Source organism: Sander vitreus, chromosome 2 (genome assembly GCF_031162955.1).
Source record: "Sander vitreus isolate 19-12246 chromosome 2, sanVit1, whole genome shotgun sequence".
Lineage (NCBI taxonomy): Eukaryota > Metazoa > Chordata > Actinopteri > Perciformes > Percidae > Sander > Sander vitreus.
The window spans coordinates 26,120,660-26,133,375 of record NC_135856.1 but is presented as its reverse complement, the minus strand read 5'-3'; the positions used below and the strand labels follow the sequence as shown (position 1 = coordinate 26,133,375).

At 39.0% G+C, this 12,716-nt stretch overlaps 1 protein-coding gene across 4 annotated transcripts in view; it reads left to right on the top strand.

Moving 5' to 3' along the window:
- fbxw7 (F-box and WD repeat domain containing 7) overlaps positions 1-12,716 on the top strand; it is a 129,105-nt gene that overhangs the window by 8,752 nt on the left and 107,637 nt on the right. For 2 of the 4 annotated variants that reach the window (XM_078262897.1, XM_078262905.1), the window contains exon 2: positions 5,905-6,054. The exons of the other annotated variants lie outside the window; for them this stretch is intronic. The gene's annotated coding sequence lies outside the window, so the exon portion shown is untranslated. The remainder of the gene's footprint in view (positions 1-5,904; positions 6,055-12,716) is intronic. 4 annotated transcript variants of the gene reach the window in all.

The following is a 12,716-nucleotide window of genomic DNA, read 5'->3' as shown; positions in this document are numbered from 1 at the left end:
TTACCTGAGGTGAAAATGTGAAATGGTAACATTGACACGCTTCGCGCCACTCTGTATGACGTTTGCTGATGCAGCAGACAGAGGGCGTTTCTCAATCTGTGTTCTTCTATTGACTTATGTTCTTGTGTCCCTGTGAAACGTCCTCTCGTGTTGCCAACGTACTGTCCCAGTACACAAGTTCACATTTCACCAAGAACAGTTAAGATTCCCGGAAATGTTCTTGACACGCCAATTTTACCGAGGATGCATTGGTTGGTAACTTGTATGAACTTCGCAGCACCCGTATCCCAACATTCATTTCGGCGTTCAATGATGGTCGGGTTTCCGGTACATAGACAGACCAAAAACGCCATCTTATTCATCACTAAATTCACTTCTGAGAACATTTTAGGCGAGAAATGAACGGTTTAGATTTAGAATATAGGCAGTCTTGCGCAAATCTTTGCCAAATTGACCAAAACCAAATTGATTGAGCTCCATGAAATGAGGCGACAGCCAGCTTGCGCCTGCCCCGGCCGCTAGCTCGTCGCTTGGATAGTCACGCTCAGAGACCCCGCTGTAAGCCGGAGGTCTTTTAGACCGGTCCCGTAAATAAGAGGTTTTTATTTCGCCGTTGACGGATCGTTTGTTTAAATATCACAACACATATCATAAGATTAACGGGAACCTGTGGTTAACTGTCTTTTTGGAGTTGAACTCCGCGCGCGCGCGCACACACACACACACACACACACACACACACACACACACACACACACACAGAGCGCAGCAGGCAGAGGCGGTGGAGAGAGAGATACTCTTTTCTCTTCCCGATTTAGTTCATATTTTTTTGGTGTATTTGTTTTCTGATTTATTAGAAGTTGAGTTTCAGTCTGTATGATAATGAACAGTTGTACATAAAGTGGTAACATGATATGTTATGTAGTCTAAAGGGGAGACACCAAGCTTTATAATTTGAATTGCTAATTTCCATCTGCTGTCCCTGGGCATATACAGTGCACTACAATAATATAGAAATAATCACGATCATGAGCACACAGGACACACTAGTGCATAGGCATACTTATTTTTTTAATTTAAACTGACTACACTAATAATAGTAGGGATCGCGTTCCACTCTTTTGAATAAGTAAGGGGTGTTTGAGCTAAACAATAAAATTTAAAGCTCAAGTTTTATTTTTCAATATTATTGCAATAGTTGTAGCATTATGAGGTTTTCTTGTCCGGAGATTGTTTTAATACAAAGTGGTTATATTGTTGTGGTTTTTATTTCTAGCTGTTATTTTGGAGCCCTGCAGGTAGCCTCTGTGCTGGGGGTGTTGAGCAATAACAGGAACAACGCATCGTCTCAAACTCTTAACAGTGTTTTCTGTGCTTGTGAACTTGCGAGTTCATTCTTCCAGGTACAACTAGCAAGAACGTTCTCCCCAAGAACACAAGTCTGTTCATCTGCACATCTCTCAGTAAATACGGTTCAGATTTGTTGTTTTGAATTGACAGTCATATCTCTGAGTCATTGATTAATCTATTAAATAAGTAATCAGTTTTTTAAATAATCAATAGTAATGGGAAATATGTAATTAATATTGTATATAATAATACTGTGATTTTATTTTCTTGAAATCATGAATTCAATATAAATATAGTACATTTTCTGTCAATTCAATTGAGAATCATTTTATAGATAGAAAAACTAAACCTCTCCTCAAATCAACTGAATTGACAAATCTGACAATTCAACCTCCTCACTTTAAACCTACAATAACTTTTTTTTTTGGGCAATTTGAGGGCAGCGGGTTGTGAACACAGCATTGACAGTCACCTTTTTAAGTTTATACTGCAAAATAATCAGCAAATGGTTGTTTATTAGATGTCAAACGATTAATGTTTTTTCGCTGAATTTCTATAGTTAATCGCGATTAATTGCATATTTTATCACATGATTAAAATTCTATTTTTTTTTTGCATTTCAAACAGTTTTTAAGTACATATTAACAATCGAAAGCAATTCCTACCAGTGTATCTTGATTGGGAATCAAATGAAAGCACAGAAAGTTACTTTATGAACTTGATTTTAAGATTTGTAATTATTTATTTACTCTAAACAAAAGAAAAATGTGTGAATCTGTCATTATTGCACAATTCCTCCAAGTACCTAACTAAAAAACTAAAAATCCCTATCCTTACCAGAGTCAATATAGTGTTTAGTAACTCCTAAATAATAGAGATGCACAGATTAAAATTTTCTAGGCCGATTCCGATTTTCTTTGAGTTAGGCCAGCAGATACTGATTTTAGCCGATTCCGATTTCTTTAAGACCCGAGTCCTGTACGATGCTGACAGGTCTGCAGTTAGGTGCCACTCGTTTCGAAGGGCTGTAGTAATTTTTTGGGATTTGGTTTCATCCACAGGTCGCCAAGTAGCACTCTCCAAAATAGTGCTTTGCCTGAGTGGGTAGCATGCTAGCGGGTAGCATCAACGTAGTAGTACTACTATGCTTAGCTCCGTAGGTGGTAGCTCAAGCTTGACGTGCTTCAGTGATATTTTAATTCGGCTTTACACAATGTGCATATGGCTTTTGACTTGTCTACGAGCCATCCGGGAGTTTTGGAAAATAAGAAGCGCCATTCAGGATTTCATTGCTGCTGTCTTTCTCCATCCTGCAGCCTGCAGCAGCAGCATGTGATTCGAGGAAGTGGCAGCTTGATGATAAGTAACGTTGCTGCAAAGGGTCAAAATAGTAGCCCGTTAGGCACGACGCAAAGCCCAGTGAAGTGTAAAATAAATTAATAAATGCCGGCATGCGATTAATGCGATTTAAAAAAATAAATAAAAATGAATCGCATAACGTCGACCCTTAATCACATCGCGATTAATGTGTTAACGCTGACAGCCCTATTATTTACACATCCTGCAGTTACGGAGCAACATTATCATTCATTCGGAGTCCTGTTTCTGGCCATCTGATGACTGTTGGTCCAATATTCAATTTGCCTTCAGCTATGCTTGGTCTCTACTGACTCCTGAGGGAAATATCTGGCTCTTCCTTAGCTGCTAAATGCTCCAATGTGTTCACCAGCTAGTCATTACTACGAGCGACCCCTTTCACATTGTCGTTTGACACGTTGTTGAAAAAATATTGATTATATCGCCTGTAAATCCAATGTTGCCTCAAGCAGTTCTACTCATGTATTGGTTGTTCAGTTAATCAGTGATCTAATAAGCTGTGATATAGTTATGATTTAATGACATCTTTGATCTCTGTCTATTGTCTAAAATACCCAGTAGTTGCAGCCCTAATGCATTAAGACTGATGGCAAACATGGGTTTTTAACCACGTCACAATGTCACTGTGAAAGGGATATATATGACATGTAGCTCTCCACCCAACACCGATCCATCTCCAGCCTATCAGAGGCTCTGGGGGTTTCAGCTCAGACCTTTTCTATCTTGCCATAACACAATTGCATCTCTTCACTGCCACCCACAACCCATTCCCTCTCAAATGCCTACCAGTCATTCTCTGAGACTGCAGCAGAGGTGCAGGACGAAAACCTTTTGAAAGGGGGCCTCTCCCAACAGAGGTCCTGTTGGCATGGAAACGGCTGTCTATGTGAATGGAGGCTTCTTTTACACGCCTGGTCAGAGGTTTCCCACTGTCTCATGCCGGTCCAAGAGGGCCCTGTTAGACTTATTACAAGCAAACCTTTACAAGTTCACCAAAAACCTTGTGTTTTTTTTTTTGTTTTTTTGTTACAGCTTAACTATTGATTGTGTGTGTGATTGTGTTTCTGCAGGTCTTACATAGCTTCCACATTATGTGAACACTAGAGTGCTCTTATTCATCTGCTGTTCATGCAGATTGTATAGGTGCGATGTGGAGCTAAAGTTTAGCAAAATGGACATTCAAAATATTGCTTGATCAAACAAGGAGTCCTCTTTGTTTCTCCTGTATTTTTGTCAGAGCAACCAGTACAAATTCTCGCAGGATTTCTCTGAACTGGTTCCATGGCATGGTGGTGTTGATTCAAAAATCCGACTAGACTTTTCTGATGAGTGACTATATACATTTTTTACCAAATACTTTGGGAAATATATTATTTAATCCTTCTGTTTAGCGATGTGCCTTTAGTTGATTAGTCGACTAATCTGTGGTTTTCCAGCTCAATAAGCTTTTTCCTTTTTACAGAAAAACAATAGCGACACCTCTAGCATCACACACATGATTGTGACTTTAATAAACACTAGAGTTACAGAAATTTTTCTGTATGAGTGCATTCATTTGTGGATGGACAGTCGTACAGCTGTGGCAGATGTGTTTGTAGGAAACAACCTACTGGATGAAGAGATGGAAATGATGTTCGGATTAGATTTAAATGCAGGTTAAAATGGAAGGAGGAAGAAAAACAAACGGTGATTGCCGTCATAAAAAAACAAAAGCGCTTTGCTTTTACAATCCTGATCACTTGATCATCCATATCATCCAATATCCAATATTATAGTGTCCCTACCTGCTATTATAAAGTAAAATGTTGAATAGCTACAAATTGGTAATTAGCTGGCATTTCATCAGCCCATTAAGTGTCAGGAAGGACAAAGCCACTAATGATATGTTGGCTGATGTTGTTTTTCTATACACTCAGCTAGGTTATTTTTCTAAATTAGTCCATGATTAGATGTCTTGATGGAAAAACGGCAAGTGTGTAGGAGGACCGCGAACCACTGACCTAATTATTCATTTCCAAATTCAGTTTAATCAACTTAAAAGCCAATGTCACTTCATTCTGCCCTTTTCTTTTCTTTGCCACACAGCTGACACACTCTTCATAGTCTGCCCTTCATACCGTTTTGAAATTATGATTTAAAGTGTGGTAGCACTTTTTTAAATAATAATTTCTCCCATAAATGTGCAAAAACAACCTAACCATTTGTGGCAATTAAGTCTAAATCCCATTCCATTTACTCTGTCTGTGGTTTCAACACAATCTTTTAGTTTTTCATGGTGCAGTTAGCCAACATAGAAACTGCCTAGAAATTGTCTCAGTTTAAAGTTATGTAGACCACAGTTCTCTGGCCCATTATTTACTGTTTATCAAAATTGAAGTAGGTTGGGCCACCCTTACTGTAGCTTGAAAATGCATCTTGTGTGAATTGATCCCAAGTTGACAGCTTTAAGTAGGCATGAATGCATCCAAAATGCATGGATGTGTTGTGGTCAGATTTCTCCAGCTCTATATAAAGACAGTTTTGCTACTATCCCTACTTTTAAGTTGATTTATAGTCTTTATTCTGTAAACTGCATCTGACCGTTTTCCTCCTTAGGTCAAAGTTCAATATTAGATTATTTTGGTGTGATAAAGAAGTAAAGGCACTCTAGGAATGTGTTGCATTGTCATGGTAGGATATCCTCCCTCAGACTTGACCTGTATGGCTTTCCATTGGGGACACAGGCAGCTGGTGGCTCAGTTTAAGTGCCTTTAAGTCTATTAGAGAGGCTAATCCTTGAGGGAGAGTTGCAGTGAACAGAAGGAGCAGGCAGAACAGTCTATCAATTCACTTTCCTCACTTTTGCCATCTGATTATGTCCCTTGCACTTCCCCTCCTGATGCAGCCGAATCCTTCTCCAACACATGATCTCCATATGCTTTCTTCATTACTCCCTAAAAGGAGACATAGCCTCTCTAAACAAGACATAGAAAATAGAGAAAAACAATGACGTGACATCAAAGTTTTAGCTCTGCTCCAAAGAAATTTGCCATAAGCGGTCTCTAAGTTGCAATTTTTGACATAAGATGAAAGTTAACGGGCATGTTTTGTTTATTCCTCTGCTGTTGCTGTGTATTTTTTTAACTCAGTTTTCTCACCTTTTTAATTGCAATTTGTTTTTTTTTACATCTTCTCTAGCCTCCCACCTTCCACCTTCAGTGCCTCTGGCTCAGTCGGTGGCTCAGCATCACCTCAAAAGGGAAGGTCTGCGGTGCTGCAGATAACACGCTGTACCCCCAAGCACCGGCAAGCTTTTCCAGAGCCCCTTCGCAGTCCCTCGACTGACAGGTTTGGCCCCTTCTCTGTCTTGTTTCTTTGCTGCTCTTTCAAGTGTTGCAACTGCCGTGTTTCCTCTAGTAGCTCTCTGGCACTTGTCCTGTAGAGCCCCGGGCCTTAAGGTACACTTGAATTGCATTGTCGCCTCGCAGCATTTGTGTATACTCAACATGACAAGATGAAAGGAATAACTTCTTGGTATTTCATTAGTTGGAGTATTATGGCCTATAGTCTGTGAAAATGACATCCATATGTGCATGTTTTGTTCAAAAGGATGCCTGGATGTTTTAACTTTTTACCATGTAGTTTTGACTACTTATAATTTATTTTTTATTACTTATACAAAATAGTTATACATATTTATCAAGATATTTGGCACTATATGTCATGTTTCATGTTGTGTGTCTACACTTTTGTTTACATTTGGGTCACAGATTGACAGAGCTGATATGGATCCAAAATTGGTTCCTTTTCTTAAATTGACACATAACCACTCTAACTTTTTGCAATTGCTTTTCTAAAATATTTTAATATATCTACAGTATCCATTAGGTTACTTATTTAAAACGATAATGTATTTTACTAGGATCAGTGTTTGATTACATCTTGCCTTACCTTCTGCATGCCTCCTGTAAATATAGAACATAGCAATTAGATCAAATATTCCTGTTTTACTTACAGGGTGATCTTGTGGTTGGCAGTTTGATTCAGGAGCAATTACTTTTTTTCTCTTTGACTTTCCAAATAACTTAATTCACTAATGGGCCAAGCTGTATAAACACTACATCAATATAATGAGTCTGACTACTCTTTTACAAGTTGACAAATAAAAGTACACTTTAAACTTCCTTAAAAATGACAAATAATTTTTCAAACATTTTACTTATGTTGTAAATGCTGTTTTGGCAAATTGTAATTGGTGTATTTGAGCTAAAAAAATAAAAAAATAAAATGGTATAATGGACAATGGATGGCCGCTCTATGTTGAGAGTACTAAAGTATTTTCTAATGCTCAAAGTCATGGCATCTGTGGGCTTATCGGTGTTTCCATGGTAGCGGCACGTTGCTGCTCAGGTTCGTCATGTTTTCCTCTGGGATGAAACACCTCTTAATCTGCTCTCTAAGAACATCTTTGTCCGTCTGTGGATTTCTGTGGCACTGAGTGTCTCTAGGGAAGAAAGACTTTTTCACAAGCGTGTCTTCCATGTAATCAGAAGCCGGATAAATCTAACAAAATGTACCATTAATAATATAAAAGTACCACCTGATCTCATGTAGAGAGAATAAGAATCGTGAAAGAGTATGTGAAGTTCAGTGAAACCCCTGATTATAAGCTCTACTAAACTGTTGGACTAGTTGTTGGCATAACAGGAAAAGGAAGCGATTATATCACACGCTGAACAAAAGATTACTCGCCTTTTGAAGACATTATGTTCATCTTTGTTATGTTTGACTGGCAGTAGACACACATTGGTGCATGTTCCTCTCAGTATCATGCAAATGTATCATTCATTCTTTAAATTATAGGATATAGAAAATACGAATAAAAAGGTTCTTTAGACCTGCTATTTATCTCACTAAATGTGATTATTTACATGGTGTTTACTTGTCATTATGGCTCATTATTTGTAGCTATTGAAAACCAGTTAACAATAAACTAGCTTCCATTGCAATAGCATTTGCATTCAGTTTGGTGTGCTGTGAAATTCACCAATTTACATTTATAAATTCATACAGAGAAGACTGACTTTTCAGACTTCTCTATGGATCATTGCTTTTCTCTGCAATTTGTTGGAACATTGGGCTCCATCACATCTGCAGACTGTGATGATGTGATGCAAATTAGGCACGAGACAAAATATAAAATCAAATTTTGTGATAAAGATAAAAAACATCGCCTACTGTAGGCTATTTGTGTAACCTATTGACTTGGCATAACATGTTAAACAATGTTGTCAATCTTTGCAGAAAAGAACAGTACATAGGAGAAAAGAATAACTTTAAAGTTAAAAAATCTCAACTGAGCCAGCCTCTCACAACTGTAATGGAAATTTTTAAAGAATGAGAACAATGTCTGCAAAAGCTTGAAATAATTAGTTGTTGTTGCAGTAATGACATCAATCAACTCTGAATCAACAGGCCGACCCCAACATGTATGATCTTACTCTTTCATTAATTCTGTCTCCTCATTAGTGTCTGTTTTGCTTTGTAATGCCTGCTCTGCATGACTGAAATTTGAGAAACGCTGCAGGGAAATCTTTTTTTCTTTTCTTTAACTGCTGAGACTCGCAGCTGCAAATTGTGTCATGATTGTGATGGCCAGGTCTCAGTTGCTTGGTGGAGAAAGCTCCTGGAATTGGAGGAAGACGCTGTGGAGAAGGTGGGGTTGGGGAGGAAATGAGGCTGCATTCCAGCAGTGATTTATGAAGTGTCTTTTCATTCTCTCTGTACTGCTGGCTAGTTTGCAGCTGCTTCAGACAGTTCCCTGACTCCAGTAGAGCTGGACCCACCTCAGCATACATATCGAAAGGAAGTCATTAGTTACCATATGAGCGAAGTTGATGCTTTGCAAAGCTAAATGATAGTTGCTTATTTGAAGATTCACCTCTTGAGTTTTTGTTCTTTTAAAACCCCTTCCCATGTTGCTTTTCACTAATACATCATCCCTGATTACATCATCCCTGCATGCATATGTTCCCCTCTTGGCATCCTCATTTTCAGACTGTGGTTTTCATTCACCAAGGAAATATCCTAAACCAAGCTCTCATGTGGACCACAGAGCTTGGAACCAAAACTAATGCAGACAAAATACAGAATGAGTCACGTCTTAAGCACGGGTCCAGTGTGACTAGACAAGGCCTATTTTAATATTAATCTGTAAGAGACTCGCAGGACTGCTGTGTGAGAACATGTCAACCAGACTGTGCTCGAAGTTCACACCTGCAACAGGAATTAAAGACATTGTTGTAACAACTCTCAGGGTTTGTCTGACCCTTTTGTAATAACAGTTTATAGTCTAATATGCAAAATGTTTGGTATATTAAGATTAGTGAAAACTATTGCATCAAAAATTGGATAAGCCTCTCCAAAATATATTTAACATTCATGTTATGCATTTCAGAAATATGCAATTGAGAAATTATCTCTTTTTTGCTTTTCATTCCACACCCATCAGAACATTTCATAATGAAGGCCTGTACAACTACAGGCCCATATTTCATTGAAGTGTTGAAGTCTCAAACAGTATTATTATAACATAATAAATGAAGCGCTCTTACTGCATTAGGGCTTTGTTCAGAATAGCTGCCCATTTCTTTTGGGAACTACACACATTTGACTGAAACATGACTAGCATGAAAAAAAAAAAAAAGAGAGCCTACTGTTTGAGACTTCAACACTTCAATGAAATATGGGCCTGTAGTTGTACAGGCCTTCATTATGAAATGTTCTGATGGGTGTGGAATGAAAAGCAAAAAAGAGAGAACTTCTCAATTGCATATTTCTGAAATGCATAACATGCATATACGAGTTGAGATACTTTACACAACAAATCCTGGATGAGAGCAATGTTTTTGTTCACTGTAGACCGTTGCATAAGCCAATGCTTCGCTCATATTTTGACCAGAGTTCCTCAATCTGAACCGAAGCCAGGAACACGGCAGTTGCATTCCTCCACTTGGACGCCTTTTATTTGGCACATCCAGACACAGCTGACCCAGGCTGAAGTTGCAGGCATCGATAACCTCTGTGTGTGCCTCACTCAAAGGCCTCTGGGAAACATTCAAAACTTTTCCTAGAAAGCTTTGGGTTAAAATGTGGCTTATTTGGGGAAAACGGGGGCCAAGCCAAAGCAGCAGAACTTTGTGTCCATATTAAGGAGAGGTTTTTAGAGCCCAAACTCACTAGTGTAGCCCCCTACTGTAGATCACAAATAAGTGTATACTTAATACCCTACTCTTGAGCCAGAGGGACTATAGCTGAGTAATTCATCTCAAGGGTGAACTGATTAAATTGTGGTGGTCACGTTCACTGTGACCTCACATCCGTCCCACTGCAATATCCATATGGCCATGACTCATGAATTCCTATGGTGATTATGAACACATTTCACACAAATGTCTAATAGGATAAAAATGAAGTGAGGACATTTTAAATCCAAAAGGTCAACTTCACTGTGACATCATAATGTTGAGCAAAAATACTTTTCTGGCCATTATTCAATGCCATAACACAGGAACAGAAGGAGAGAATTGGTCGGATAATGAATTGGTGACACTAATTAAGGTGCCCACCTTTGTGGTGATTGCATAGATCTTCTGTGCTGCCTGGTTGAAGGTGTGTGTGTGTGTGTGTGTGTGAAGCATCCACGTTTTAGAATTTGTAGCTTCTTTGCATCAACATCCATATTTAAAGCATTGTCTGCTGTCATGGCTACAACTTTGTGTTCTATCAGAATCCGTTTTATTGGCCAAGCATGTGAACACAAGAAATTTGACTCTGTTTTTCTTTCTCTCAATAAACTTACACACTAATAGACATACAGCAGAACAAGAAATTTTTAAATTAAAATATTTGCCTCGAGGTTTTGCAATATATCGTTAGGATTTTATTGATACTACTACTCTTATCGACACTCCTTATCGCTTCAGTTCTTTATTGATACTCTTATTGGTTCTTTTTCATTGCTAAATAATTGCTTTTGAAAAGAGAGGGTGAGAATGGGTGTCCAAGATGGCTTTGATTTTTCCCTGGTCCTCCTGTCCGCCACAGCCTCCACACTGTCCAGTTCCAACCTGAGCACCTAGCTGGCCTTCCTTAAAGATGAACTGAACTGAAAGAATAAACGTTGATAAAGTGTTTGGTTATGACAAATAAAATAAATTACACTATAAATCTATATATATATATTATTTTATTTTTTTTAAGCAACACAAACATTACGTTTGTTAGTATTAGAACGCTGACAATTTCGATGACGTCACTGGCATGGTATGACCTGCAAAGCTATATAGGCTACAGTGCAGTATATTAAATACACATGAAAATGAGTAATTTTAATGGCATGGGTTACGCATTTGAGCCTGTGAGGGACAGGCCTGTAGTATCTGACTACCACCACATGGAGGATGATCCATTTCAGTCTCCACCTTCGGATCGTTTGGGGGGAGTGACGTGTGTGTGTGTGTGTGTGGGGGGGGGCTCTGCCTGAGCATGGACACTGCAACTGAATCCATCTGTTGCGGAGAGGTCAACTTGGACCATTTACTGATGGATGTACAATGCATCACCATGCATAGGACATTTTTAATGCTGTGCGGTGAGAGAGAGGTGTTGGAAGTTAAATTAATAGAAATTATTAATGGACCAATATAGTATATAATATAGTGGTTCATGGTGTTATAAGAGGGACATGTGGTGGGAGGTTGGAGGGCTGTAGCCTACTGTCATGCATCTCATTTATTGTATCCAAGCATATTATGCATTTTAGGAAATAGAGACTGCTTATATATCGTGTGCATTTAGAGAAAATGGAAAAGGTCCTGTATATTTTAGAAAATCGAGGCAGATGAATGGAAAATGTGATTGGACGAATTCATCCAATGGGATTGCATGTTAAGTTAGCTGCACGCAACATGTTAAAACCAAAATAAATAGTTTGGAGAAAAAAAAAAAAAAAAAGTTAGTTGCACATAGGAGAGTTACCACAGGTTGACCATAGATGCACGGAGGATTCACGAGTTTTTCCGTTTACTTTAGGCTAGTGCAGAGTTGGCAGATTTTTTCCCTTGTGGTCGTTGATGGATATTGCACAAATGGATACTGCACAGATACCTCCTTATTATGGAACTAGCAGCTTTTTCTGCGAGTTGAACTCCCTCTGCATCAACAATGTGCCCTGAGACATCAGCTAGCTTCAGGGTGAGTAGAAAGGGACATTGGATTCTGTTTACAGACCCGCTGTGGTTTAGTTAGCAGCTAGTAACGCATTATTATTGATCTGTGATATCATCGGAGTCATGGTTTATTTATACAGTCTGGTCGGAGCGCTAGCTTGTGGAGTTTGACATAAGTGCTTCCAACGTGTTTAGCTGCTAGCCCTTTCCCTAGGTTGGATCGTTTGGTATCTAGCTTGGTTTTGTGACTCAATTTCAATGAATGCCCAGTGTGTCAGTCTCAGGTTTGTTGAACGCTATAAAGCCCACACGTTAGGCTTTATTTGTGCGTGTAAGTGAATATGTACGTGTTTTGTGTATATCACAACAACGTTACATCCAGCCCTTTGACTAGTAGATTGCTAGCATGCTGGATAACAGCTAAACATACCTCTCTGTCCTCTGCCTGATGTGAGCGTCTCTGCGGCAGATAGCATCGGTGGTGTTGGTACTTGCCGTTGGTCTATCGGTCTGCCCTGTATTGTAGCCTGAAAAATTGATCATTGACGGAATGGCCTCAGGTTTCAGTCTGTTGGACTTAACCCTCACCAGTGACCCTGTTGAATCGAAATTACAGCTCTCTAAATAGTCTGTCGCAAAAGAATGGTCGCTACAGACTCAAAATCCAGGGACTGTTGGAGGGCTAGCCAGTTTTAAGGAAGCTAGCCATGAGTTGAGGACTGGTTTCCTTGTCAAAGGTAGCCTGTGGAAATGTATCGTAACCCCAGCTGCCTTAGCCCT